This window comes from Scaptodrosophila lebanonensis, unplaced genomic scaffold (assembly GCF_003285725.1).
Source record: "Scaptodrosophila lebanonensis strain 11010-0011.00,11010-0021.00 unplaced genomic scaffold, SlebRS2 tig00000021-arrow-arrow-pilon, whole genome shotgun sequence".
Classification (NCBI taxonomy): domain Eukaryota; kingdom Metazoa; phylum Arthropoda; class Insecta; order Diptera; family Drosophilidae; genus Scaptodrosophila; species Scaptodrosophila lebanonensis.
Genome location: NW_022060535.1, coordinates 180,066 through 207,750, shown reverse-complemented (window position 1 = coordinate 207,750; position 27,685 = coordinate 180,066). Strand labels below are relative to the sequence as shown.

Sequence of the window (27,685 nt, the reverse complement as noted above, 5' to 3'; positions counted from 1 at the left end):
ATGCCTCAGCGGATAAGTATAATCAAAACAAAGTACAGGAAAAAATATGCTTTACCCGTTTCTATTTTCGTTCAGGCGCATATGCATAAAAATCAAACAGCTGATAACTGCAACCCAAGTATTGCATTATGCATTAGTTTGGTATACAAACTCAGATGGAGTTTGCATTTGGCATTTCAATATGTAATATACATAGGTTTAATATTTTAATTATTTGGAACGAACTCACCCATCGTAATCTCCTCCGAAGCCCTTCGTAGTCGACGCTGATGTAGTTGCTGGAGAATAAATTTAAATTTGTGTCGTGTTGGTTTGGGTTGCCAATTTTTATCAAACAATACATATCCATCCTACATCGAAGACATGCTGCACTTTCTTTACATACACTTGTTGTTGTGGAAATTATATTAAATAACTGCTTCTGTAGTTAGACAGAAAAGTTTAAATTAATAACCTAACTCAAAATTAAAACAAGATAGAACGCTACAGTCGAGCAAGCCCGACAGTAAAATAGCCTGTACTCTCCACAAAAAAGAAAAATTAAAAAAAAAAATTTTTTTTAAAAAATTAAATTATTAAAAAAAATTAATGAATTAATTAATTAAATTAAATTAGAATATATGTTTATGTTTAGTTTTAACAGCATACATTTACATCACGTACCTATGCGTGTTTATATGCGTGTATGTATGCAGCACAAAGTTGAACCAAAGCAGCAACAACAACAACAGCTGCGGGCAGCGCTGCCGACAGAGGCAGCGCATGAGCAGCGATTTTACTTATGGCTATAACTTTCTTCAGAATTGACCTATCATGATGAAATTTGTCACACGGACACATTAGTACTAACTGGATGTACCTACCAAAATTGATTTCAAAATTCCGAGAATTACGGAAGTTATAAGAAAAAACACGAATTGCGGGGGAGTGGGGGGGTGCATCGAAAAAAAACTCAAACTCGTACTTTCTCGGTCTTAGGAGAATATGGAAACCAAGTTTGTCATACGGACAGACGGACAGACGGACAGACAGACGGACAGACGGACGGACGGACAAGGCTATATCGACTCGGCTTCTCATCCTGATCAAGAATATATATACTTTGTGGGGTCTGCCACGCCTCCTTCTGTGTGTTACATACATGCGCACAAAACTAGTATAGCCTTTCACCCTTTGGGTACAGGCTATAATTAAACAAATTTCAGATGGCGATAGCCTAACATGGCTATTCGCGTCCTCTCCTTGGTCATGTAGCAGAACCTTCTTTCTCCTTCCTAGTAAAATGCTGGGTTTAATTTCGCGCTCGACACGAGTGGTGTTGTAGTGAAGTAGCTTTCTATGGACGAAACACCATACTCATGCACTTATCATGGATATTGCATGGTTTCAAAGGTATTGCCACGAGCTATGGAGTCCTTGATTAGCAACAGTCGCTTGAAACTTGCTCTGGGAGGCGCCGAATTTCGTGGCCACTCCCAATTCTCACAAAGGTATAACATGTGTCCTCACGTAGCAATTGCGACAGAGCCTTTAGCCACTTTTAGATCAGATTCGAGTGCATTCGATGCGGTGCGCGGTTCCTGAATCGGGCACCAAGCTCACAATGTTTGTCTTTATGGGGCCTCACGCTATTGCGCCGCCACTAAATTAATAAAGCTGGCCTTTGTAGTGGCGCTTGTAGCTATATTTCTCATTAAGGCATAGTTTGAGAAGCGCTGGGCTTAATACCGCCACCTAGCTGACGATAGCGTAATTTGCTGTGGGTTGCAAGGGAAGTTGGATGTGTTGCAAAGGGAGAAAGCCTCTCTCTGGAATTTCTAAATTCCCCAGACGCTGTCCCATCATAGTTAGGCCGCCATCACAATTTCAGTGGAGTTGAAGCCGTGAAACGTGAAAGTGCAGTTTCTATTTGTGAACTTAAAATTGTTTCAAATTTATCCAAATTTCAAAATTTACTTCGTTAACCTACGTGGGGTAAATATTGTTAAGTGGCAACGTAGCGATTATATATTGGAACGAGGAAAATTTAATATTTTTCTTTACCTGCGCCAAGGACAAGGGGTAAGATTTTAATGCAGCGGTTACGGTGTAGTCAGTCCATATAAGAGAAAAATTGGTTACAGGACTTGGCGCGTATTACCAAATAAATTTTAGTGGTTGACGGCAGCAGTTAATATTGCGGAAAAAGCAAATTCTAAAGAAGCGACTCGCAGTGGCTCAATTCCCTGAATTTGAATTTAAATTTGCCGCGCATGAGCAGCGGACTTTGAACCTCATTTGAGTAAGAGGGAAGGAGGAACAAAAGAGCGCAACCACTTAGCGGCACCGGCGTACGGGAAGAATAGCGACATTGCGAATTAGTGCAAGTGCAGCGTTACCGCCGGCAAACCGCCGCATATTTGTCGGTCCGCGACTAAGCGGAAATAAATAGTGTTTAAGTTATAGTGTTAGTTTTTTTTTGTTCTAAGAAAGAATAATGCACTACAAGTACGTGTATTTATATATATAAGTAATCTAATGATTTTGTATTATTAATGTTTTTTCCCGTCACATAATTCTGCTATGCGAAGGCAGAGGTAAATTGTGCTTAGTTTTTTTTGTGTTAAATTATTTTCGTTGTTGTGAGTGAATTTTCAGATGCCACATATTCAGCCCACCGCCCAAATGGAAGCGCTTTCATCACTGGCTAGGAGTGGGGTAAGTTTGTAACTTGTCTTTTTTTTTTTGTATCCAAACGCATTTAATAATGTTCAAGCTTCTGCGCTAAGCAATGTCAAGCCAGAAATAAATATTTAAAACGGCATTAATTTACTCCCTGCTTGTGTGCCTTCGCATCAGAAGAGCTAAATAGAGAGCGAATAGTTGTTGAAAGAGTATTGCTCTCACGCAGATAATGTCCAGTTATTCTGATCGAATGCGTTAATTCTTACAATTATAAAACTTCTCTTAAGTTTTTTTCATTTTTTCTTTCATACTTCTTTTTGCATAAGCAATAATCAAATACAGCTAGAGCATAAGACACAGCTGTTCTAAACTCTATTTATTTGTACGTATGCCATATGATTTGTTTGTCTGATTATTAGCTGTTAAGTAACTATGGAATAAATATAAGTAAACATTGAACTCATGCTGGCCAACGCTTCTGTGTAGGGTTTAAAGAAGGGGTCATCCGTATATTAATAACTTGTTTTCAGTTTGGCAATGATGACCAAGGTTGGGTGGGCGAATTTAATCCACAAGCACAGCAGTGGTTATAGCACATCGCACATAAACGCCGTCTTCCACCTATTCTATCCTATATTTACTTTATTTCTCGGTCTGTCCCTAATTTTCTATTAGCTAGCAACTAGCACGCTCCCTTTATTTTTTTAATATTGTAATGTAATAGTTAGAGTAGCACCCGACATATTTATTTCTGAGCTGGATGGATTCCCACCCCAAAGCCGACGAGCTAGAGCCGGAAAAACTGAGCGTGCGCCAGTTTCAGATAGTTAAACAGTCCTTGATAGCCGCTGAGCAAGCAGTTAAACGTTACACGCTACAATTATAATTATATTATAAATATTAAATGGCGCCCAACAGGTGTGGCCTCATTGTTTTAAATCATTTTGTTTATAACAATGTGTTCACTTTTCAAATTTAATTCTTTACTCATTTTTCTTTCAATCGTACTTTCTTATAAAATCATTTGTCTTATTTATTAACTGTTTGGATGACAGGGTAGTAGAATATATAGTATTCTTTATTTGGCCACATTTAAAAAAGTAAAACAAATGATTACCTTTTATTGTGTACGCGGTATATGGGTAATTAAGCGCTTGGAATATAGGTAGAAGTAAACACTCAGTTTGTCACCTATCCACGATTATTCCCAATTACTAAGGAAGCAATACATTTCTTCTCTAAATATGTTATAGACGCATAGGACTTTTGGTTAAATGACTTTCGAGACATAACCTTACCACGGATATAAAATACAAAGGGCAGGAATTTCTGTTTTTTTTCTTCGCCTCAAAGTCTATTGAGTCAGTGATTGAGCGCTTTGGACATCATAAAGAACATTTTGAAAATTCTTTTGACCACGACAAATGACTGATTTTATAGACTCTCTTGAATTAAAATCTATAAAGCGAAATGATTGCATTGGACAAAGCTAAGATAAATTGTTTTAGAAAATGTTCGCGTGCCACAATCATTAGTTTTAATACTGACCTTTTCTGTATTCTGTATTTTTCAAATCGAGGTTTCATGTGCAGTGTTTAAGACTTTACATAGATGCCAGGTTAGCATGAGTTCAAATTATTTAATGAATATTGTATCGCATAATTTTATTATCTTTGTGTTTAACAGCAATTTTATTTATTTTTCCTTTTTATTTGTGTTTGGTTTTGATTATATACATAACATTCACTTTGCGTGACAAACTTTGAGCTGTTGAGCTTTATCAGCATAAATTAGTCTAACCAGTGCCGTTAACAATAGTATCACACAGCTGATCGTGCGCACTCTTTTGTTCTCTCTTTGTACACTTATTGTTACAAATAGCAAGGTCGTTTGCTTAAATTTTGGCGAGTTAAATTGTTAACAGCTGTTGGCATTCTAGTAGGTGTCATTTAGGATGGCAGTAAATCGTTCGTTTGATAATTCTGATGCGGTTTCAGAGCGCAATAAAACTGTGTGCGGACTCTGTGATGGGGAAGTGCAAAATCCAGCAGAATTTTATAAGACAAAATGCAACCATCATTTTCATAAGGCCTGCATTTCCAATCATTTTAAAACTGCTAATACGTGTCCTAATTGTAATTTTGTCTGCTTGACCACAACCGCATCCCAAGTTCAAAGCGGTGCCTATAACACACGTTCACAAAGTCGTTCGCAAGCTCAATCAAGGGCTGGCAGTGAGCCAAATTCAGGCCGTGTTGGGGAAGAGATAGCCTCAACATCAAATTCTGCGATCATGGCAAATCAGGAGGCCCTTAGGCAAATGCAAAATGAGTTGTTAACAGCTTTAACGGAGCAAATGTCTCGTTTAATCGAGGCAAACGTATCCGCTTGTGTACAGCGTCTTGGCTTAGAGACACAAAACGTCCAAAATCGTTCTGAACGCCCCACTGTGGATCAGTTGTTGTCAGTCAATGAGCAGCCGCAGCTGCAAAGGGCACATTCAAGAATAGACACATCTCGTACAGGAAGCGCAACTTCTGATTTGATGCACAGACCTGACAAAGTGGGTCATATTATGAGTGCGTGGAAAATAAAATTCACAGGATCAGGATTGTCTGTAGACAACTTTATTTACCGAGTAGAAGCACTGACGCACGAGACTTTAGAAAGCAATTTTATGGTCATGTGTAGAAATGCTAGTGCTTTGTTTGAAGGTAAAGCAAACGAATTTTACTGGCGACACCACAAAAGTGTAGGAGAAATCCGCTGGGATGTTCTGTGTACGGCCTTAAGAAAACAATTTCGATACGGCAGAGATGACGGGGACATTGAAGATTTGATTAGACAAAGAAAACAAGAGTCAAATGAAAATTTCGATCAAAATTATGACGCTATTATTGCTTTAACGGACAAAATGGAATATCCATTAGGTAACAGCAAGTTGGTAAGAATATTAAGGAACAACTTGCGGCCTGAAATTCGACACGAGCTTTTAAATGTTGAAATAAGTTCTGTTTCTGAGCTACGAGAAGCGTGCAGGAGGCGAGAAACATTTTTAAAGGACATTAGGCAAACACAAAACTATATTAAAAAGAATCCATTTAAAAGAGATCTGGCCGAGTTACAGCAGGATCTAATTATGTCCGAAGGTGAAGACTCTGGTGATGAAATAGACGGCAATGTAGAGGCAATCGCACTAATCTGCTGGAACTGCAAGAGAGAAGGGCACAGGTACCAAGACTGTCTAGCAGAAAGGCGTGTGTTTTGTTATGGGTGCGGTGCTGCAAACACTTACAAACCGAGCTGCCCTAAATGCGCAAAAAACTCAATAGTGAGCGCACAGAGGCTTCAGAAAAAGGGGAGAGTCTCTCGTGTGCTCAGAACTCAATCAACAAACACAGAGTAAATAGCCCTAGCGTTAATGTAGATTTAGTTAGGGACGAAGTTAATTCATCGCTGAACCCAGAATTTTTAATTGATACAGCATCCAATCTTTTACACAAAAAGTTACTACATTTACAAAACCTGCAAAATAATAAAATACAATTTGTTCAAACTTTTATGAAATTTAAGTCACGCAGTAGCAAACGCATCAAGACATTTTGGGAAAAAAGGAAAGGTCTTGGACGTGATTTAAAGCATATTTGTACAATTGTCAGCAAAGGCAGCGACCCCAGACCATTCATTACAGTGGAATTGTTTAACACTACAGTCCGTGGCCTGTTAGACTCAGGTGCAGCAATTAGTTGTATTGGCGGCCATTTTGCCGAAAATGTTCTTAATAGTGAGGCAACAGTAAAACCAGTGCACTCAGTTGCTAGTACGGCGGATGGAGGCAAACAAATAATTAAAGGGAAAATTAATACTGATGTAGTTTTCAATGGCGAGCGGAAGTCAATAACTATTTATATAATTCCGTCCTTGCGACTAGATGTATATCTCGGCATTGATTTTTGGAAATTATTTGGTCTGTTACCAGCTCAACTGAATATTTCAGAGTTGAATCTTAGCACTGTAGAACACGAGTTAAACGAAATAGAACGCTTAAAACTAGCCAATGTAGTTAATTTATTTCCATCTTTTGCTCAGCAGGGACTAGGAAAAACAAGCCTATTGGCCCATGTTATTGATGTGGGAGACGCAAAACCTATTAAACAGCGTCACTTTTCAGTTTCACCAGCGGTCGAGAAACTAATATATGGGGAAGTAGACCGAATGTTGGAATTAGGAGTGATTGAAGAGTCTGAAAGCGCCTGGTCATCGCCAGTCGTTCTGGTGCAGAAGCCAGGAAAAGTGCGACTTTGCTTAGATAGCAGAAAAGTAAATACGGTGACTTTGAAAGACGCATATCCGTTGCCTCAAATAAGTGGGATTATAAGCAGGCTGCCAAAAGCTGAATTTATAACGAGCCTTGACCTTAAGGACGCGTTTTGGCAAATCCCTCTGGATATAGCTTCTAGAGATAAAACGGCGTTTACTGTGCCAGGTAGACCACTTTACCATTTTAAAGTAATGCCTTTTGGCCTATGCAACGCACCCCAAACTATGTCTCGTCTAATGGACAAAGTCATACCGCCTTACCTTCGTAATGAAGTATTCATATATTTAGATGATTTGCTGGTGGTGTCCGACAGTTTTGACAGGCATTTGGAGGTATTAAGGGAACTGTCATTACATATAAAAAGAGCTGGCTTAACAATAAATATTGGCAAGAGCAACTTCTGCATGAAGCGTGTTAATTATTTAGGACATATAGTGGGCGATGGAGGAATTAGAACAGATCCCGCTAAAATATCTGCAATCACCGACTTCCCAGTACCGAAAACGCTGAGAACACTCAGAAGATTTCTAGGTTTGACTGGATGGTATCGGAAGTTTATACCTAACTATGCTTCTATCACTGCACCGCTTACAGATTTGTTGACTCCAAAACGAAAATTCTTCTTTTCTGAAGACGCTAAAAAGGCTTTCGAGCTGCTCAAATGCAAACTGAGTGAAGCCCCAGTACTGAGAAGTGCTGATTTTTCTAAGCCCTTCTTTATTCACTGCGATGCCAGTAAGTCAGGTGTGGGCGGCGTTTTAGTACAAATGTCAGAGGAAGGAGATGAATGTCCGATTGCGTATATGTCCAAAAAGCTTAACAAGGCGCAGAGGAATTATTCGGTAACGGAGCAAGAATGCTTAGCAGCCATGGTGGCAATTAAAAGTTTTCGAGCATATGTTGAGGGCCATGAGTTCACGGTCATAACGGACCACGCTTCATTAAAATGGCTAATGTCTCAAACGGATCTGAGCACTAGGCTGGCAAGGTGGGCTTTGAGATTGCAGGGCTATACATTTAAAATACAGCACCGGAAAGGAAAATTGAATGTTGTACCAGATGTTTTGTCGCGGATGAATGAGGAGGAAGTAGCAGCAATAGATCTGAAAAATGGACTCATTATCGACCTAAAATCTGACTATTTTAAATCGGAAAAATATATTGAACTAGGCGAACGCATAAAAGGGATGCAGGACAAGTTACCGGATTTAAAAGTTGAAGATGGTTTAATTTATCGTCGTGCTGAACATCTAACTGGGGACCAAATGCATGATGAGTATGCCTGGAAGCTCTGGGTGCCGTCGGAACTAATTAAGGAAGTTCTGTTTAATGCTCACAACAGTCCTTTGGCTGCGCATGGTGGCATACATAAAACGTTAGAGCGTGTGAGGCGGTACTACTTTTGGCCAGGCTTGGTAAATGATGTTAGAACATACATAAATGCATGCGAGGTTTGTAAGTCTTCAAAGGCACCCAACCAAATACTAAGGCCACCCATGGGAAATTCGCCAGAATCGCACAGATTTTTCCAAAGGCTTTATATAGACTTCCTGGGGCCATACCCCCGATCCCGTAGTGGTCATATAGGCATATTTATTGTTTTAGACCACTTTTCAAAGTACGTCTTTCTAAAACCAGTCAAACAAATCTCGGCGGATGTGGTAATTAAATACCTTGAAGACGATTTGTTTCTCACGTACGGAGTACCTGAAACGATTGTTTCAGATAATGGGTCTCAGTTTAGAGCAGTTTCTTTTCAAAACTTGTTGCAGCGGTTCCAAATAACGCACATGTTGACAGCAGTACACGCTCCCCAAGCTAATGCAGCCGAGCGAGTGAATCGTTCTGTAATAGCAGCAATTAGATCTTATGTGAGGCCTGATCAGAAGGACTGGGATGAGTATCTAAGCCAAATTTGTTGTGCCTTACGGTCGGCTGTACACTCTGGTATCGGAGTAACACCATATTATATGGTTTTTGGGCAGCACATGGTCAATTGTGGGTCAACGTATTCATTATTACGCAAATTGGGGCTGCTCGAAGACCGCTCACTGATGCTCGATCGCAATGACTCACGTGAACTTGTGTGGGAAAAAGCGAATATAAACAGGCAGAATAAGCATGATAGGAATAAAAGACAATACGATTTGAGGGCCACAGAAGTACTATATCAAGTGGGTCAAGAAGTCTTTCGACGGAACTTTAAGGCCAGTAACTTCGAAACCGGCTTTAATGCTAAATTTGGGCCACGTTTTGTAAAAGCCCGGGTGCGTAAAAAGCTGGGAAATTCAATTTATGAGCTTGAGGATATGCAAGGTCGCAGTATAGGCAAATACCATGCCAAAGATATTCGGCAGTAGCAAATCGTGCAGCTACAAGCGGTATCAGCCTTTGGGTCGAACCGTCCCCTAGTCTGATCTTGGCAGGGGGGATTTGTAGTGGCGCTTGTAGCTATATTTCTCATTAAGGCATAGTTTGAGAAGCGCTGGGCTTAATACCGCCACCTAGCTGACGATAGCGTAATTTGCTGTGGGTTGCAAGGGAAGTTGGATGTGTTGCAAAGGGAGAAAGCCTCTCTCTGGAATTTCTAAATTCCCCAGACGCTGTCCCATCATAGTTAGGCCGCCATCACAATTTCAGTGGAGTTGAAGCCGTGAAACGTGAAAGTGCAGTTTCTATTTGTGAACTTAAAATTGTTTCAAATTTATCCAAATTTCAAAATTTACTTCGTTAACCTACGTGGGGTAAATATTGTTAAGTGGCAACGTAGCGATTATATATTGGAACGAGGAAAATTTAATATTTTTCTTTACCTGCGCCAAGGACAAGGGGTAAGATTTTAATGCAGCGGTTACGGTGTAGTCAGTCCATATAAGAGAAAAATTGGTTACAGGACTTGGCGCGTATTACCAAATAAATTTTAGTGGTTGACGGCAGCAGTTAATATTGCGGAAAAAGCAAATTCTAAAGAAGCGACTCGCAGTGGCTCAATTCCCTGAATTTGAATTTAAATTTGCCGCGCATGAGCAGCGGACTTTGAACCTCATTTGAGTAAGAGGGAAGGAGGAACAAAAGAGCGCAACCACTTAGCGGCACCGGCGTACGGGAAGAATAGCGACATTGCGAATTAGTGCAAGTGCAGCGTTACCGCCGGCAAACCGCCGCATATTTGTCGGTCCGCGACTAAGCGGAAATAAATAGTGTTTAAGTTATAGTGTTAGTTTTTTTTTGTTCTAAGAAAGAATAATGCACTACAAGTACGTGTATTTATATATATAAGTAATCTAATGATTTTGTATTATTAATGTTTTTTCCCGTCACATAATTCTGCTATGCGAAGGCAGAGGTAAATTGTGCTTAGTTTTTTTTGTGTTAAATTATTTTCGTTGTTGTGAGTGAATTTTCAGATGCCACATATTCAGCCCACCGCCCAAATGGAAGCGCTTTCATCACTGGCTAGGAGTGGGGTAAGTTTGTAACTTGTCTTTTTTTTTTTGTATCCAAACGCATTTAATAATGTTCAAGCTTCTGCGCTAAGCAATGTCAAGCCAGAAATAAATATTTAAAACGGCATTAATTTACTCCCTGCTTGTGTGCCTTCGCATCAGAAGAGCTAAATAGAGAGCGAATAGTTGTTGAAAGAGTATTGCTCTCACGCAGATAATGTCCAGTTATTCTGATCGAATGCGTTAATTCTTACAATTATAAAACTTCTCTTAAGTTTTTTTCATTTTTTCTTTCATACTTCTTTTTGCATAAGCAATAATCAAATACAGCTAGAGCATAAGACACAGCTGTTCTAAACTCTATTTATTTGTACGTATGCCATATGATTTGTTTGTCTGATTATTAGCTGTTAAGTAACTATGGAATAAATATAAGTAAACATTGAACTCATGCTGGCCAACGCTTCTGTGTAGGGTTTAAAGAAGGGGTCATCCGTATATTAATAACTTGTTTTCAGTTTGGCAATGATGACCAAGGTTGGGTGGGCGAATTTAATCCACAAGCACAGCAGTGGTTATAGCACATCGCACATAAACGCCGTCTTCCACCTATTCTATCCTATATTTACTTTATTTCTCGGTCTGTCCCTAATTTTCTATTAGCTAGCAACTAGCACGCTCCCTTTATTTTTTTAATATTGTAATGTAATAGTTAGAGTAGCACCCGACATATTTATTTCTGAGCTGGATGGATTCCCACCCCAAAGCCGACGAGCTAGAGCCGGAAAACTGAGCGTGCGCCAGTTTCAGATAGTTAAACAGTCCTTGATAGCCGCTGATCAAGCAGTTAAACGTTACACGCTACACCTTCAACTTGCTGCGTGTGGACTTATTTTTGTTGTTTTCCCTTTTTTTTCCTCGTTGCCAACAATTCTGCACCAAAATATCTATTTCACTGCCCACTTATGGGTAGCTAAAAGAACATAACTTACTATAAAACAATAATATTTGGTGGATGCCTGATATTTACCGAGATTAATTTCTTTATATCAATGACAGAACGAGATTCACGATTTATTTCTTTCTTGACTGCACTAAGTACGTCCGTCGCTGATGCTGGCTCAAAAGGAAAGAAGAACTACGATTGTACTCTCTATCGCTTATATGCTGTGCACGCTATGATCCTCTCAGAGAGAGAGAGAGAGAGAGAGAGAGACAGAAAAATAGCGCGACATCGCATCTGCCAATTTGACATTTGCACTCACGATCATAAGCTCGATGCACCGATAACCCTTAGGTTTAGGTATTGGCTAAATTATGCATCCCTTGTTCACTACAACCACAGGTAAATTCTAGGGTCATGACCCGGGGAATTAACCTGAAAACACAAATTATTGCCGAATATCTTTGGCATGAAAGGTCCCTTGGAGTCGACCGTTGAAGTCTTCTAGTATATAATAACAATTTCCAAGCCGCTCTCGTACTCGAGATTTTATCCACTGTGGATTGAATTTGGCATTTTGATTTTTCGCAAAGTTGCTTAGGCTGAAATTTCTCCGGTACACCTCTTGTCCCACTTTAAAAGACCTAATACGTGTTCTTAGATTGTACTGTTTTGCACTCCGTTTGGCTGCTTGGGCAATATTTTCCCTCAATTCCTTTCTTAACAATTGTAATTGGTCGTCCCGCTGTAATACATTATTAGATTCTTCCAACATTTTAACATTTTCTAACAGCTTATAATGAGTTCCATGGGTAGCCATGTCAAAACCAAATAAGGCGTGAAAAGGAGAACAGCCTATGCAGGTGGTAAGAATTACGCAAAGCATAGCTAATGCCGTGTATGTGCAGATCCCATTCGCGGTGGTCGTCTTTCAAATAAGCTCGAATAGCTGCAATGATTGATCAGTTTACTCTTTCTGAGGCATTCGCCTGGGGAGAGTATAAGGCTGTCTACATGTGTTTTACTCCTAGTGATGTTAGACAGGCATTAAATTCACGAGCCTTAAATTGCGATCCGTTATCACTTATCAAAATTTCTGGCACCCCATATCGAAAGAAAATGTGATCCTGCAGAAATTCCTTAATGACATTCGCGGTAAATTTTTTCAATGGGCACAACCAATTATATTTTGATAGATGGTCGACCACTATTAATAAGCCAAGATTGCCGCACTTGCTGCGTGGATAAGGCCCTAAAATGTCAACATACAGACGTTGAAATGGCCTAAAAGATACTGCTGGCTTTCCCATTGGAGGCCGTAAGATCTGATTTGGTGGTTTTGTAGTTTTACATATTTCGCAACTACGGACATAATCCCTAACTTGTGAAACCATCCCAGGCCAGTAAAAGTTCCTGCGTATAAGTTCCAAAGTTTTAGCTATGCCTCCATGAGCTGTGACAATATCATCATGCACCGTTTAATAACTTCATTGGTTAAGCTGGTGGGAATCCACAGCTTCCAGTTGGTTTGTCTGCTTAGTTCGGATCCATCATCATGTTCTGTTCCAACATAAACAACCTATCAAGGTTCCTTAAATCAGGATAGCTTGCTTCGTTCTCGCGAATTTTCGTTTTTAAGTTCTCATACTCGTTTTCGTCAAAATCAGGTGAATTTAAATCTATTTCCGGTTGAATAACTTCTAATCCTGCAACTTCTTCCGAAACTGAACGAGATAACGCGTCGGGAACTATATTTTCTCTACCTCGACGATGACTTATAGTAAACGCATAGCCTTGTAGTTTCATCGCCCATCTTGCCAGTCTGCCTTTTAAATTTTGTTGCTTCATAAGCCAAACTAAACTGGCATGATCTGTTATGACTTCAAATTCTTGCAATTCAATATAACACCGAAATCTTTCTATCGCTTCGAGTGCCGGTAGGCATTCGCGCTCAGTAACACTATAGTTACGCTGGGCGGTATTCAGTTTCTTTGACATAAAAGCAATCGGCTGCTCTGCCCCATCTTCTGACAATTGCACTAACACTGCCCCAATACCATAGTCACTAGCATCACAATGCACGTAGAATTTCTTTTTAAAATCAGGGTTCTGAAGCGCTGGTGCTGAGGTAAGCAAGTTTTTTAATTTCTCAAAGGCAATTTGAGCCGCGTCAGACCAAGCAAATTTCTTTTTGGTAGACAGGAGTTCGGTTATAGGAAACACAACGTCAGAAAAGTTATTTATAAACCTTCGATACAACTTGCAACTCCCATGAATCCTCGAGCCTGTTTTAATGTCTTGGGAACTGGCCATAACCGAACTGCATCGACCTTACTCGGATCAGTTGAGATACCTCCACGACCTATTAAATAACCTAAGTATGGTACTTCGATTACACAAAACTGTGTCTTCGTTATATTTAATGTTAAATTAGCTTTACGAAATTGTTCAGACAATTTTATAAGAATCGACAAATGGGTTTCAAAATCTTCAGAAACTACACAGAGGCCATCCAAATAACCAAATACACAATGCTTCAACTCTGGTGGTATAAGTTCATCCATTAGTCGGCACATGGTTTGCGGAACATTACAAAGACCAAAAGGCATGACCGTAAACTGATAGAGCGGTCGGCCTGGTACCGTAAATGCGGTTATAGCTTTTGACTCTTCTGTTAGGCCAATCTGCCAATATGCATCCTTTAAATCAATTTTTGTAATAATATTTGCTTTAGGCAGTCTTGCAAAAATGCTATCAATGCTAATCAGGGGATATGCGTCTTTTTTAGTGAGCTGATTTATTTTTCGTGCATCTAAACACAACCGCACTTTTCCTGGTTTTACAACAAGACGCATGGGTGAGCTCCATGGGCTATAAGATTTCTCAATAACTCCTAGCTCCAGCATTCTATCAATTTCTTTATACATCAACTTTTCTACAGCTGGGGATACAGGGTAGAATCTTTGTTTAACTGGAGTGGCGTTTCCTACTTCAATATGGTGTTTAATTAACGATGTTTTACCTAATCCCTGTCGTTCAAAATTTGGAAACAAGCGAATAACAGCCTCAAGTCGGGTCTGCTGCTCATTCGTTAGGGGAAATTTATTTTCATTTACGGTGTTCTCTTTATTTGGTATTGGCAACTCGATCTCTGATATAAGACCAGGGGCCAATTCAAACGTTTTCCAAAAATCAATTCCCAATATTACCCGCTTATCTATTGATGGTATAATATAGAACGTAATAATTTTATTGGTATCCCGATAATTCACTTCGGTCTTGATTAAACCTATAACAGGATGTTTCTTTCCATCAGCTGTCTTGACACCTGAAACCATCTTACTGTATTGAGGGCTGCCAGACCAATCGATCCTTGCTAAATCTGCTCCTATACAACTTATGTTCGCCCCAGTGTCCAGTAGTCCATGCTCCGAGAAATTCAAAAATGATACCGGAACATACAAACGACCTCAGAAGCTTCATTAATAACTGATGAAATTAGTAACTTTCTTGCTGTCTTTACTTTTGTCCAGAAGTTACGCATTCGAATGGTTGAACGTTTAGGTAAATGTTTAATGATATGCTTATAATTTTCAAATCTTTCATGATATGGTCGTAAAGGCCATAATTTAGGATTATCAATAGTGTATGTATGTTTAGTCTGGGGTTTTAATACTACCTTCTCTATCGGAAGTAAAGGCTGTGTAGGTATTTCTGCCGACACCAAGTTTTCTTTAGAAGCAATAAGTGTTTTGGGGCCACTTGATTGCTTCCAATCAAGGGTCCCTAATGGAAGTTTCCCGCCCGTCGCTGGCATACTTCGCACTGTGGCTTATAGACGTTCTTCTCACCGCATCCATAACAAAAAATTTTCCTTTCCTGTAAACACATGTCCCAAGGATGCCCTTCGATATCACAGTTCCAGCACACTAATTTATTAGGGACGCGCTGAACGGCTTCTATCTCAAGGTCTGCACTTTCTGCACTCATAACTTGAAAGTCCCCTTCCATGCCTGCAACAGTCCGTCTATATAACGTCGGAACTGCATTATTTTTCGCTGGGTGTCTAAATAGGTTTTCTTCCATAAATTGTTCGCGCTTTAAAGATAATTGACGTAAATGAGCCACTGATACTACCGAAACGTATAAAAGTGCCTCCCGCATATCTGGCATCATATTTCGCCGTAAAAGTTGAACCAGACGATAATCTTCTAATGGCATTGACAGACGAGATGCAAGCCTCATAATATCGTCATAAAAAACATCAAAGGACTCTCCTTTTTTCTGCTTTCTGGCTCTAATTTTTTCATTGATCAAATCATCATCCTTGTTATCCGCATACTGACTTTTAAAAGCTTCGCAAAATTCATCCCAAGTGACTACATTATGCTCTTTCCGATATCGCCAGTACCAATCTCTTGCCCTTCCTACAACAACGACGCATTATATGCATTTGACTCCGTTCCTAAAGATAAACTTGGTCTTGGAGGAGATACCTCAGTATTTGGAGCTTCGTGAGCCCTGGATCGTTGGTTCTGCCTAGGAATCTCTTGTCTATACAATTGTAAGTCTTCCATTTTACGTTCAAATAGATTTTCTATCTGCTCGAAGATGAAATGATAATCTATCTGAGGTTGTTTATTTCCGTTAACTGAAGGCATTCGTTGCGGTCTTTCTCCTCGGTATCGAGAAGCCGCTGATCTGGGAGGACGACCCTTACGAGTGACTGCTGTTGCTTCGTTCTCCTCGCCTTGATTTCCACCTAAGTCGATGGTGGCGTTCAAGCTTGCTGCTTGTCCGGTTTCCACGCTATAATGTTCTTGAAGTCCCTGCGATACTTCTTTTGTCTTACTACGCGTATTATGTGTCTTTGGTATAGCTCCCCTACCTTCCACAGTACCCACACCTCCTTTCTCCTGAGAGGACAAGTCCTCTGCTGAAAGCAGTGATTTACAACTCGGACATTCTCGTGTAGTAGCTGCATAGGTGGTTATGCAGACTCTATGAAAAGGGTGGTCACACTTGGTGACAACTATATCTTGTGTTGCATCCAATGGCTGAGCGCAAATATTACAAATGATATTTGGCCTAGGACTTGGATTTCTGAGATTTTCCCTACTATGTGACAGTCTCATTATGATATATTTGATTGGAAGATTAAAATTACAAATTAATGTTTTTCTTTGCCGCTTTTTTTATTTTTTATTTTAATCAAAATTTTTTTAACGTTGTTTATAAAATGTTTCTTTCCTTATATCGTAAGTAGAGGTGAAATGGTGAAGGGTGTAATAATGGTGCTTTTAAGTTTTTCAAAACCCGAAATTACGATGTGTACAACTGCTGCAATCTTCGAGTGTTTTCCTGCTCTACGCCTATTTTCGCCCAGGCGGACGGTCTGTCGGTCAAGCCAACAAGTCGTATTTCCTGCCTAGACAAAATCTGCACACGCAAGATAGTAATAAAACTCGAAATGCTGTTTCATTCTATGGTACAAATCTCGGTTATCCCAAACGATTTATAATTCCAGTAGTAGAAAGCTATTAAACTAATAGTAGCAATATGACAAATGACAATCACCCAGTAGAATACTTGACATAATTTAATACCTGCATGAATCCGTTACCATAATACACCGGCATGCTTAACGGATGATACTTTGGGTCTTGCCCAAATTCATAATTCCAGCTAAGTTGCAGACATATTTCCTTGCCCCAGCTACCAACAACTATTGCGGTCATGAACTCGGACTTGCCAAGCTTTGTAATTCCATTCAATAATGCTGATACTATGAACAGATCTTTAAGAATATTTTGGGATTTGTTTTCTAAGAAAGTTAATAGTCAGTGTTTTCACTTAAATCAGGAGTGGTCAATCTGGGTCACAAGCCCCAAGAAGCTTTCCAGCGTCCCAATAAAAATGGACCAATACTATAACCTCCAAAGATGAAGATACTATCATTTACATCCATCCGCGACTGCATCTGTATACAATATACACACATAGTTCCCGTTGGGCAGTCAATTAGATGTAATATCTGATTACGATTCTGAAAGAAATGCATGACCGGTAAAACAAAATTCATCCCTGAGCTAAGGTGAACCTAGAAACAAATAAATCGATTGGGACAGCAAACAGCCTGTGGGGGGGTTCGTTGATTCATTTGATTCTGCCATTAACTCGTCGTATGCACATAGAATAAAGAAATGAGTCCGCAATGCCTTAAATGTTGCAAAAAAATTAACTGGGCAGATTATGACCCGAAAGAAAGAGAAAAAGGAGTTAAGAAAGGAGGAAAAGCCCTATATTACACCTCTGAGCTACTAGATATTATCGTAGCTAGGCTTCTTTACCCACCCTACCATGATTTTCCTTTAGCCAAATATGTGGAAAATCCCTAAAGTTTCTACGACACCATATTCCCCGTCTACATTACTTTCAAGGAAATTTACTCAAAATTTACTCATTCATGATAATATACATTTATTTAGATAAAGATGGAAAAATTAATTGTAATAACGCTCATTTCAAATTTTAAGATGCGAATTTTATGTGCCTTTAATGGCGAAAATTGTTTGAAAAGTATACAAAGTTATCAATAATAAGAAGGGTTTAAAGTATAATACAAAATGGTTACAAAAAAAACTAACTTCAAATGATTATCTTCCAAATTAAGTATAATAATAATAATATAAGTACTATGCGTTTCATTTCATGTTTAACTAGGTGTGCACCACGTTGAGTGGTTGGTTACAACGACAACGTTATGTATAGATTTCTGCGTATTCGGCTCGCTCACATATTCGATGCCTCAGCGGATAAGTATAATCAAAACAAAGTACAGGAAAAAATATGCTTTACCCGTTTCTATTTTCGTTCAGGCGCATATGCATAAAAATCAAACAGCTGATAACTGCAACCCAAGTATTGCATTATGCATTAGTTTGGTATACAAACTCAGATGTAGTTTGCATTTGGCATTTCAATATGTAATATACATAGGTTTAATATTTGAATTATTTGGAACGGTGAGTTCGTTCCGTAATCTCCTCCGAAGGCCTTCGTAGTCGACGCTGATGTAGTTGCTGGAGAATAATTTAAATTTGTGTCGTGTTGGTTTGGGTTGCCAATTTTATCAAACAATACATATCCATCCTACATCGAAGACATGCTGCGGTTTCTTTACATACACTTGCTATTGTGGAAATTACATTAAATAACTGCTTCTGTAGTTAGACAGAAAAGTTCAAATTAATAACCTAACTCAAAATTAAAATTAAACAAATTTCAGATGGCGATAGCCTAACATGGCTATTCGCGTCCTCTCCTTCTTTCTCCTTCCTAGTAAAATGCTGGGTTTAATTTCGCGCTCGACACGAGTGGTGTTGTAGTGAAGAAGCTTTTATGGAGTCCTTGATTAGCAACAGTCGCTTGAAACCTGCTCTGGGAGGCGCTGAATTTCTTGGCCACTCCCTTGGCAATTGCGACAGAGCCTTTAGCCACTTTTAGGTCAGATTCGAGTGCATTCCATGCGGTGCGCGGTTCCTGAATCGGGCACCAAGCTCACAATGTTTGCCTTTATGGTGCCTCACGCTATTGCGCCGCCACTAAATTAATAAAGCTGGCCTTCAATTTGCTGCGTGTGGACTTATTTTTGTTGTTTTCCCTTTTTTTTTTCCTCGTTGCCAACAATTCTGCACCAAAATATCTATTTCACTGCCCACTTATGGGTAGCTAAAAGAACATAACTTACTATAAAACAATAATATTTGGTGGATGCCTGATATTTACCGAGATTAATTTCTTTATATCAATGACAGAACGAGATTCACGATTTATTTCTTTCTTGACTGCACTAAGTACGTCCGTCGCTGATGCTGGCTCAAAAGGAAAGAAGAACTACGATTGTACTCTCTATCGCTTATATGCTGTGCACGCTATGACCCTCTCAGAGAGAGAGAGAGAGAGAGACAGAAAAATAGCGCGACATCGCATCTGCCAATTTGACATTTGCACTCACGATCATAAGCTCGATGCACCGATAACCCTTAGGTTTAGGTATTGGCTAAATTATGCATCCCTTGTTCACTACAACCACAGGTAAATTCTAGGGTCATGACCCGGGGAATTAACCTGAAAACACAAATTATTGCCGAATATCTTTGGCATGAAAGGTCCCTTGGAGTCGACCGTTGAAGTCTTCTAGTATATAATAACAATTTCCAAGCCGCTCTCGTACTCGAGATTTTATCCACTGTGGATTGAATTTGGCATTTTGATTTTTCGCAAAGTTGCTTAGGCTGAAATTTCTCCGGTACACCTCTTGTCCCACTTTAAAAGACCTAATACGTGTTCTTAGATTGTACTGTTTTGCACTCCGTTTGGCTGCTTGGGCAATATTTTCCCTCAATTCCTTTCTTAACAATTGTAATTGGTCGTCCCGCTGTAATACATTATTAGATTCTTCCAACATTTTAACATTTTCTAACAGCTTATAATGAGTTCCATGGGTAGCCATGTCAAAACCAAATAAGGCGTGAAAAGGAGAACAGCCTATGCTCAGGTGGTAAGAATTACGCAAAGCACAGCTAATGCCGTGTATGTGCAGATCCCATTCGCGGTGGTCGTCTTTCAAATAAGCTCGAATAGCTGCAATGATTGATCAGTTTACTCTTTCTGAGGCATTCGCCTGGGGAGAGTATAAGGCTGTCTACATGTGTTTTACTCCTAGTGATGTTAGACAGGCATTAAATTCACGAGCCTTAAATTGCGATCCGTTATCACTTATCAAAATTTCTGGCACCCCATATCGAAAGAAAATGTGATCCTGCAGAAATTCCTTAATGACATTCGCGGTAAATTTTTTCAATGGGCACAACCAATTATATTTTGATAGATGGTCGACCACTATTAATAAGCCAAGATTGCCGCACTTGCTGCGTGGATAAGGCCCTAAAATGTCAACATACAGACGTTGAAATGGCCTAAAAGATACTGCTGGCTTTCCCATTGGAGGCCGTAAGATCTGATTTGGTGGTTTTTTAGTTTTACATATTTCGCAACTACGGACATAATCCCTAACTTGTGAAACCATCCCAGGCCAGTAAAAGTTCCTGCGTATAAGTTCCAAAGTTTTAGCTATGCCTCCATGAGCTGTGACAATATCATCATGCACCGTTTAATAACTTCATTGGTTAAGCTGGTGGGAATCCACAGCTTCCAGTTGGTTTGTCTGCTTAGTTCGGATCCATCATCATGTTCTGTTCCAACATAAACAACCTATCAAGGTTCCTTAAATCAGGATAGCTTGCTTCGTTCTCGCGAATTTTCGTTTTTAAGTTCTCATACTCGCTTTCGTCAAAATCAGGTGAATTTAAATCTATTTCCGGTTGAATAACTTCTAATCCTGCAACTTCTTCCGAAACTGAACGAGATAACGCGTCGGGAACTATATTTTCTCTACCTCGACGATGACTTATAGTAAACGCATAGCCTTATAGTTTCATCGCCCATCTTGCCAGTCTGCCTTTTAAATTTTGTTGCTTCATAAGCCAAACTAAACTGGCATGATCTGTTATGACTTCAAATTCTTGCAATTCAATATAACACCGAAATCTTTCTATCGCTTCGAGTGCCGGTAGGCATTCGCGCTTAGTAACACTATAGTTACGCTGGGCGGTATTCAGTTTCTTTGACATAAAAGCAATCGGCTGCTCTGCCCCATCTTCTGACAATTGCACTAACACTGCCCCAATACCATAGTCACTAGCATCACAATGCACGTAGAATTTCTTTTTAAAATCAGGGTTCTGAAGCGCTGGTGCTGAGGTAAGCAAGTTTTTTAATTTCTCAAAGGCAATTTGAGCCGCGTCAGACCAAGCAAATTTCTTTTTGGTAGACAGGAGTTCGGTTATAGGAAACACAACGTCAGAAAAGTTATTTATAAACCTTCGATACAACTTGCAACTCCCATGAATCCTCGAGCCTGTTTTAATGTCTTGGGAACTGGCCATAACCGAACTGCATCGACCTTACTCGGATCAGTTGAGATACCTCCACGACCTATTAAATAACCTAAGTATGGTACTTCGATTACACAAAACTGTGTCTTCGTTATATTTAATGTTAAATTAGCTTTACGAAATTGTTCAGACAATTTTATAAGAATCGACAAATGGGTTTCAAAATCTTCAGAAACTACACAGAGGCCATCCAAATAACCAAATACACAATGCTTCAACTCTGGTGGTATAAGTTCATCCATTAGTCGGCACATGGTTTGCGGAACATTACAAAGACCAAAAGGCATGACCGTAAACTGATAGAGCGGTCGGCCTGGTACCGTAAATGCGGTTATAGCTTTTGACTCTTCTGTTAGGCCAATCTGCCAATATGCATCCTTTAAATCAATTTTTGTAATAATATTTGCTTTAGGCAGTCTTGCAAAAATGCTATCAATGCTAATCAGGGGATATGCGTCTTTTTTAGTGAGCTGATTTATTTTTCGTGCATCTAAACACAACCGCACTTTTCCTGGTTTTACAACAAGACGCATGGGTGAGCTCCATGGGCTATAAGATTTCTCAATAACTCCTAGCTCCAGCATTCTATCAATTTCTTTATACATCAACTTTTCTACAGCTGGGGATACAGGGTAGAATCTTTGTTTAACTGGAGTGGCGTTTCCTACTTCAATATGGTGTTTAATTAACGATGTTTTACCTAATCCCTGTCGTTCAAAATTTGGAAACAAGCGAATAACAGCCTCAAGTCGGGTCTGCTGCTCATTCGTTAGGGGAAATTTATTTTCATTTACGGTGTTCTCTTTATTTGGTATTGGCAACTCGATCTCTGATATAAGACCAGGGGCCAATTCAAACGTTTTCCAAAAATCAATTCCCAATATTACCCGCTTATCTATTGATGGTATAATATAGAACGTAATAATTTTATTGGTATCCCGATAATTCACTTCGGTCTTGATTAAACCTATAACAGGATGTTTCTTTCCATCAGCTGTCTTGACACCTGAAACCATCTTACTGTATTGAGGGCTGCCAGACCAATCGATCCTTGCTAAATCTGCTCCTATACAACTTATGTTCGCCCCAGTGTCCAGTAGTCCATGCTCCGAGAAATTCAAAAATGATACCGGAACATACAAACGACCGTCAGAAGCTTCATTAATAACTGATGAAATTAGTAACTTTCTTGCTGTCTTTACTTTTGTCCAGAAGTTACGCATTCGAATGGTTGAACGTTTAGGTAAATGTTTAATGCTAGCTACTGAGGTTTTAAAAATTCTCTCACGAGCTGCCTTATAATTTTCAAATCTTTCATGATATGGTCGTAAAGGCCATAATTTAGGATTATCAATTGCTTCCAATCAAGGGTCCCTAATGGAAGTTTCCCGCCCGTCGCTGGCATACTTCGCACTGTGGCTTATAGACGTTCTTCTCACCGCATCCATAACAAAAAATTTTCCTTTCCTGTAAACACATGTCCCAAGGATGCCCTTCGATATCACAGTTCCAGCACACTAATTTCTTAGGGACGCGCTGAACGGCTTCTATCTCAAGGTCTGCACTTTCTGCACTCATAACTTGAAAGTCCCCTTCCATGCCTGCAACAGTCCGTCTATATAACGTCGGAACTGCATTATTTTTCGCTGGGTGTCTAAATAGGTTTTCTTCCATAAATTGTTCGCGCTTTAAAGATAATTGACGTAAATGAGCCACTGATACTACCGAAACGTATAAAAGTGCCTCCCGCATATCTGGCATCATATTTCGCCGTAAAAGTTGAACCAGACGATAATCTTCTAATGGCATTGACAGACGAGATGCAAGCCTCATAATATCGTCATAAAAAACATCAAAGGACTCTCCTTTTTTCTGCTTTCTGGCTCTAATTTTTTCATAGATCAAATCATCATCCTTGTTATCCGCATACTGACTTTTAAAAGCTTCGCAAAATTCATCCCAAGTGACTACATTATGCTCTTTCCGATATCGCCAGTACCAATCTCTTGCCCTTCCTACAACAACGACGCATTATATGCATTTGACTCCGTTCCTAAAGATAAACTTGGTCTTGGAGGAGATACCTCAGTATTTGGAGCTTCGTGAGCCCTGGATCGTTGGTTCTGCCTAGGAATCTCTTGTCTATACAATTGTAAGTCTTCCATTTTACGTTCAAATAGATTTTCTATCTGCTCGAAGATGAAATGATAATCTATCTGAGGTTGTTTATTTCCGTTAACTGAAGGCATTCGTTGCGGTCTTTCTCCTCGGTATCGAGAAGCCGCTGATCTGGGAGGACGACCCTTACGAGTGACTGCTGTTGCTTCGTTCTCCTCGCCTTGATTTCCACCTAAGTCGATGGTGGCGTTCAAGCTTGCTGCTTGTCCGGTTTCCACGCTATAATGTTCTTGAAGTCCCTGCGATACTTCTTTTGTCTTACTACGCGTATTATGTGTCTTTGGTATAGCTCCCCTACCTTCCACAGTACCCACACCTCCTTTCTCCTGAGAGGACAAGTCCTCTGCTGAAAGCAGTGATTTACAACTCGGACATTCTCGTGTAGTAGCTGCATAGGTGGTTATGCAGACTCTATGAAAAGGGTGGTCACACTTGGTGACAACTATATCTTGTGTTGCATCCAATGGCTGAGCGCAAATATTACAAATGATATTTGGCCTAGGACTTGGATTTCTGAGATTTTCCCTACTATGTGACAGTCTCATTATGATATATTTGATTGGAAGATTAAAATTACAAATTAATGTTTTTCTTTGCCGCTTTTTTTATTTTTTATTTTAATCAAAATTTTTTTAACGTTGTTTATAAAATGTTTCTTTCCTTATATCGTAAGTAGAGGTGAAATGGTGAAGGGTGTAATAATGGTGCTTTTAAGTTTTTCAAAACCCGAAATTACGATGTGTACAACTGCTGCAATCTTCGAGTGTTTTCCTGCTCTACGCCTATTTTCGCCCAGGCGGACGGTCTGTCGGTCAAGCCAACAAGTCGTATTTCCTGCCTAGACAAAATCTGCACACGCAAGATAGTAATAAAACTCGAAATGCTGTTTCATTCTATGGTACAAATCTCGGTTATCCCAAACGATTTATAATTCCAGTAGTAGAAAGCTATTAAACTAATAGTAGCAATATGACAAATGACAATCACCCAGTAGAATACTTGACATAATTTAATACCTGCATGAATCCGTTACCATAATACACCGGCATGCTTAACGGATGATACTTTGGGTCTTGCCCAAATTCATAATTCCAGCTAAGTTGCAGACATATTTCCTTGCCCCAGCTACCAACAACTATTGCGGTCATGAACTCGGACTTGCCAAGCTTTGTAATTCCATTCAATAATGCTGATACTATGAACAGATCTTTAAGAATATTTTGGGATTTGTTTTCTAAGAAAGTTAATAGTCAGTGTTTTCACTTAAATCAGGAGTGGTCAATCTGGGTCACAAGCCCCAAGAAGCTTTCCAGCGTCCCAATAAAAATGGACCAATACTATAACCTCCAAAGATGAAGATACTATCATTTACATCCATCCGCGACTGCATCTGTATACAATATACACACATAGTTCCCGTTGGGCAGTCAATTAGATGTAATATCTGATTACGATTCTGAAAGAAATGCATGACCGGTAAAACAAAATTCATCCCTGAGCTAAGGTGAACCTAGAAACAAATAAATCGATTGGGACAGCAAACAGCCTGTGGGGGGGTTCGTTGATTCATTTGATTCTGCCATTAACTCGTCGTATGCACATAGAATAAAGAAATGAGTCCGCAATGCCTTAAATGTTGCAAAAAAATTAACTGGGCAGATTATGACCCGAAAGAAAGAGAAAAAGGAGTTAAGAAAGGAGGAAAAGCCCTATATTACACCTCTGAGCTACTAGATATTATCGTAGCTAGGCTTCTTTACCCACCCTACCATGATTTTCCTTTAGCCAAATATGTGGAAAATCCCTAAAGTTTCTACGACACCATATTCCCCGTCTACATTACTTTCAAGGAAATTTACTCAAAATTTACTCATTCATGATAATATACATTTATTTAGATAAAGATGGAAAAATTAATTGTAATAACGCTCATTTCAAATTTTAAGATGCGAATTTTATGTGCCTTTAATGGCGAAAATTGTTTGAAAAGTATACAAAGTTATCAATAATAAGAAGGGTTTAAAGTATAATACAAAATGGTTACAAAAAAAACTAACTTCAAATGATTATCTTCCAAATTAAGTATAATAATAATAATATAAGTACTATGCGTTTCATTTCATGTTTAACTAGGTGTGCACCACGTTGAGTGGTTGGTTACAACGACAACGTTATGTATAGATTTCTGCGTATTCGGCTCGCTCACATATTCGATGCCTCAGCGGATAAGTATAATCAAAACAAAGTACAGGAAAAAATATGCTTTACCCGTTTCTATTTTCGTTCAGGCGCATATGCATAAAAATCAAACAGCTGATAACTGCAACCCAAGTATTGCATTATGCATTAGTTTGGTATACAAACTCAGATGGAGTTTGCATTTGGCATTTCAATATGTAATATACATAGGTTTAATATTTGAATTATTTGGAACGGTGAGTTCGTTCCGTAATCTCCTCCGAAGGCCTTCGTAGTCGACGCTGATGTAGTTGCTGGAGAATAATTTAAATTTGTGTCGTGTTGGTTTGGGTTGCCAATTTTATCAAACAATACATATCCATCCTACATCGAAGACATGCTGCGGTTTCTTTACATACACTTGCTATTGTGGAAATTACATTAAATAACTGCTTCTGTAGTTAGACAGAAAAGTTCAAATTAATAACCTAACTCAAAATTAAAATTAAACAAATTTCAGATGGCGATAGCCTAACATGGCTATTCGCGTCCTCTCCTTCTTTCTCCTTCCTAGTAAAATGCTGGGTTTAATTTCGCGCTCGACACGAGTGGTGTTGTAGTGAAGAAGCTTTTATGGAGTCCTTGATTAGCAACAGTCGCTTGAAACCTGCTCTGGGAGGCGCTGAATTTCTTGGCCACTCCCTTGGCAATTGCGACAGAGCCTTTAGCCACTTTTAGGTCAGATTCGAGTGCATTCCATGCGGTGCGCGGTTCCTGAATCGGGCACCAAGCTCACAATGTTTGCCTTTATGGTGCCTCACGCTATTGCGCCGCCACTAAATTAATAAAGCTGGCCTTCAATTTGCTGCGTGTGGACTTATTTTTGTTGTTTTCCCTTTTTTTTTTCCTCGTTGCCAACAATTCTGCACCAAAATATCTATTTCACTGCCCACTTATGGGTAGCTAAAAGAACATAACTTACTATAAAACAATAATATTTGGTGGATGCCTGATATTTACCGAGATTAATTTCTTTATATCAATGACAGAACGAGATTCACGATTTATTTCTTTCTTGACTGCACTAAGTACGTCCGTCGCTGATGCTGGCTCAAAAGGAAAGAAGAACTACGATTGTACTCTCTATCGCTTATATGCTGTGCACGCTATGACCCTCTCAGAGAGAGAGAGAGAGAGAGAGACAGAAAAATAGCGCGACATCGCATCTGCCAATTTGACATTTGCACTCACGATCATAAGCTCGATGCACCGATAACCCTTAGGTTTAGGTATTGGCTAAATTATGCATCCCTTGTTCACTACAACCACAGGTAAATTCTAGGGTCATGACCCGGGGAATTAACCTGAAAACACAAATTATTGCCGAATATCTTTGGCATGAAAGGTCCCTTGGAGTCGACCGTTGAAGTCTTCTAGTATATAATAACAATTTCCAAGCCGCTCTCGTACTCGAGATTTTATCCACTGTGGATTGAATTTGGCATTTTGATTTTTCGCAAAGTTGCTTAGGCTGAAATTTCTCCGGTACACCTCTTGTCCCACTTTAAAAGACCTAATACGTGTTCTTAGATTGTACTGTTTTGCACTCCGTTTGGCTGCTTGGGCAATATTTTCCCTCAATTCCTTTCTTAACAATTGTAATTGGTCGTCCCGCTGTAATACATTATTAGATTCTTCCAACATTTTAACATTTTCTAACAGCTTATAATGAGTTCCATGGGTAGCCATGTCAAAACCAAATAAGGCGTGAAAAGGAGAACAGCCTATGCTCAGGTGGTAAGAATTACGCAAAGCACAGCTAATGCCGTGTATGTGCAGATCCCATTCGCGGTGGTCGTCTTTCAAATAAGCTCGAATAGCTGCAATGATTGATCAGTTTACTCTTTCTGAGGCATTCGCCTGGGGAGAGTATAAG

The 27,685-nt window shown here is 39.4% G+C and overlaps 1 long non-coding RNA gene across 1 annotated transcript; it reads right to left on the bottom strand.

The window, feature by feature from the left end:
- Positions 1 to 1,611: 1,611 nt before the first annotated feature.
- Positions 1,612 to 11,550, bottom strand: LOC115620180. The gene is made up of 3 exons (XR_003995213.1): positions 11,462 to 11,550; positions 11,299 to 11,404; positions 1,612 to 1,661 (listed from the first exon to the last, which is right to left on the bottom strand). It is a non-coding gene; the product is annotated as an uncharacterized LOC115620180 (long non-coding RNA).
- Between the last annotated feature and the right edge of the window lie 16,135 nt (positions 11,551 to 27,685).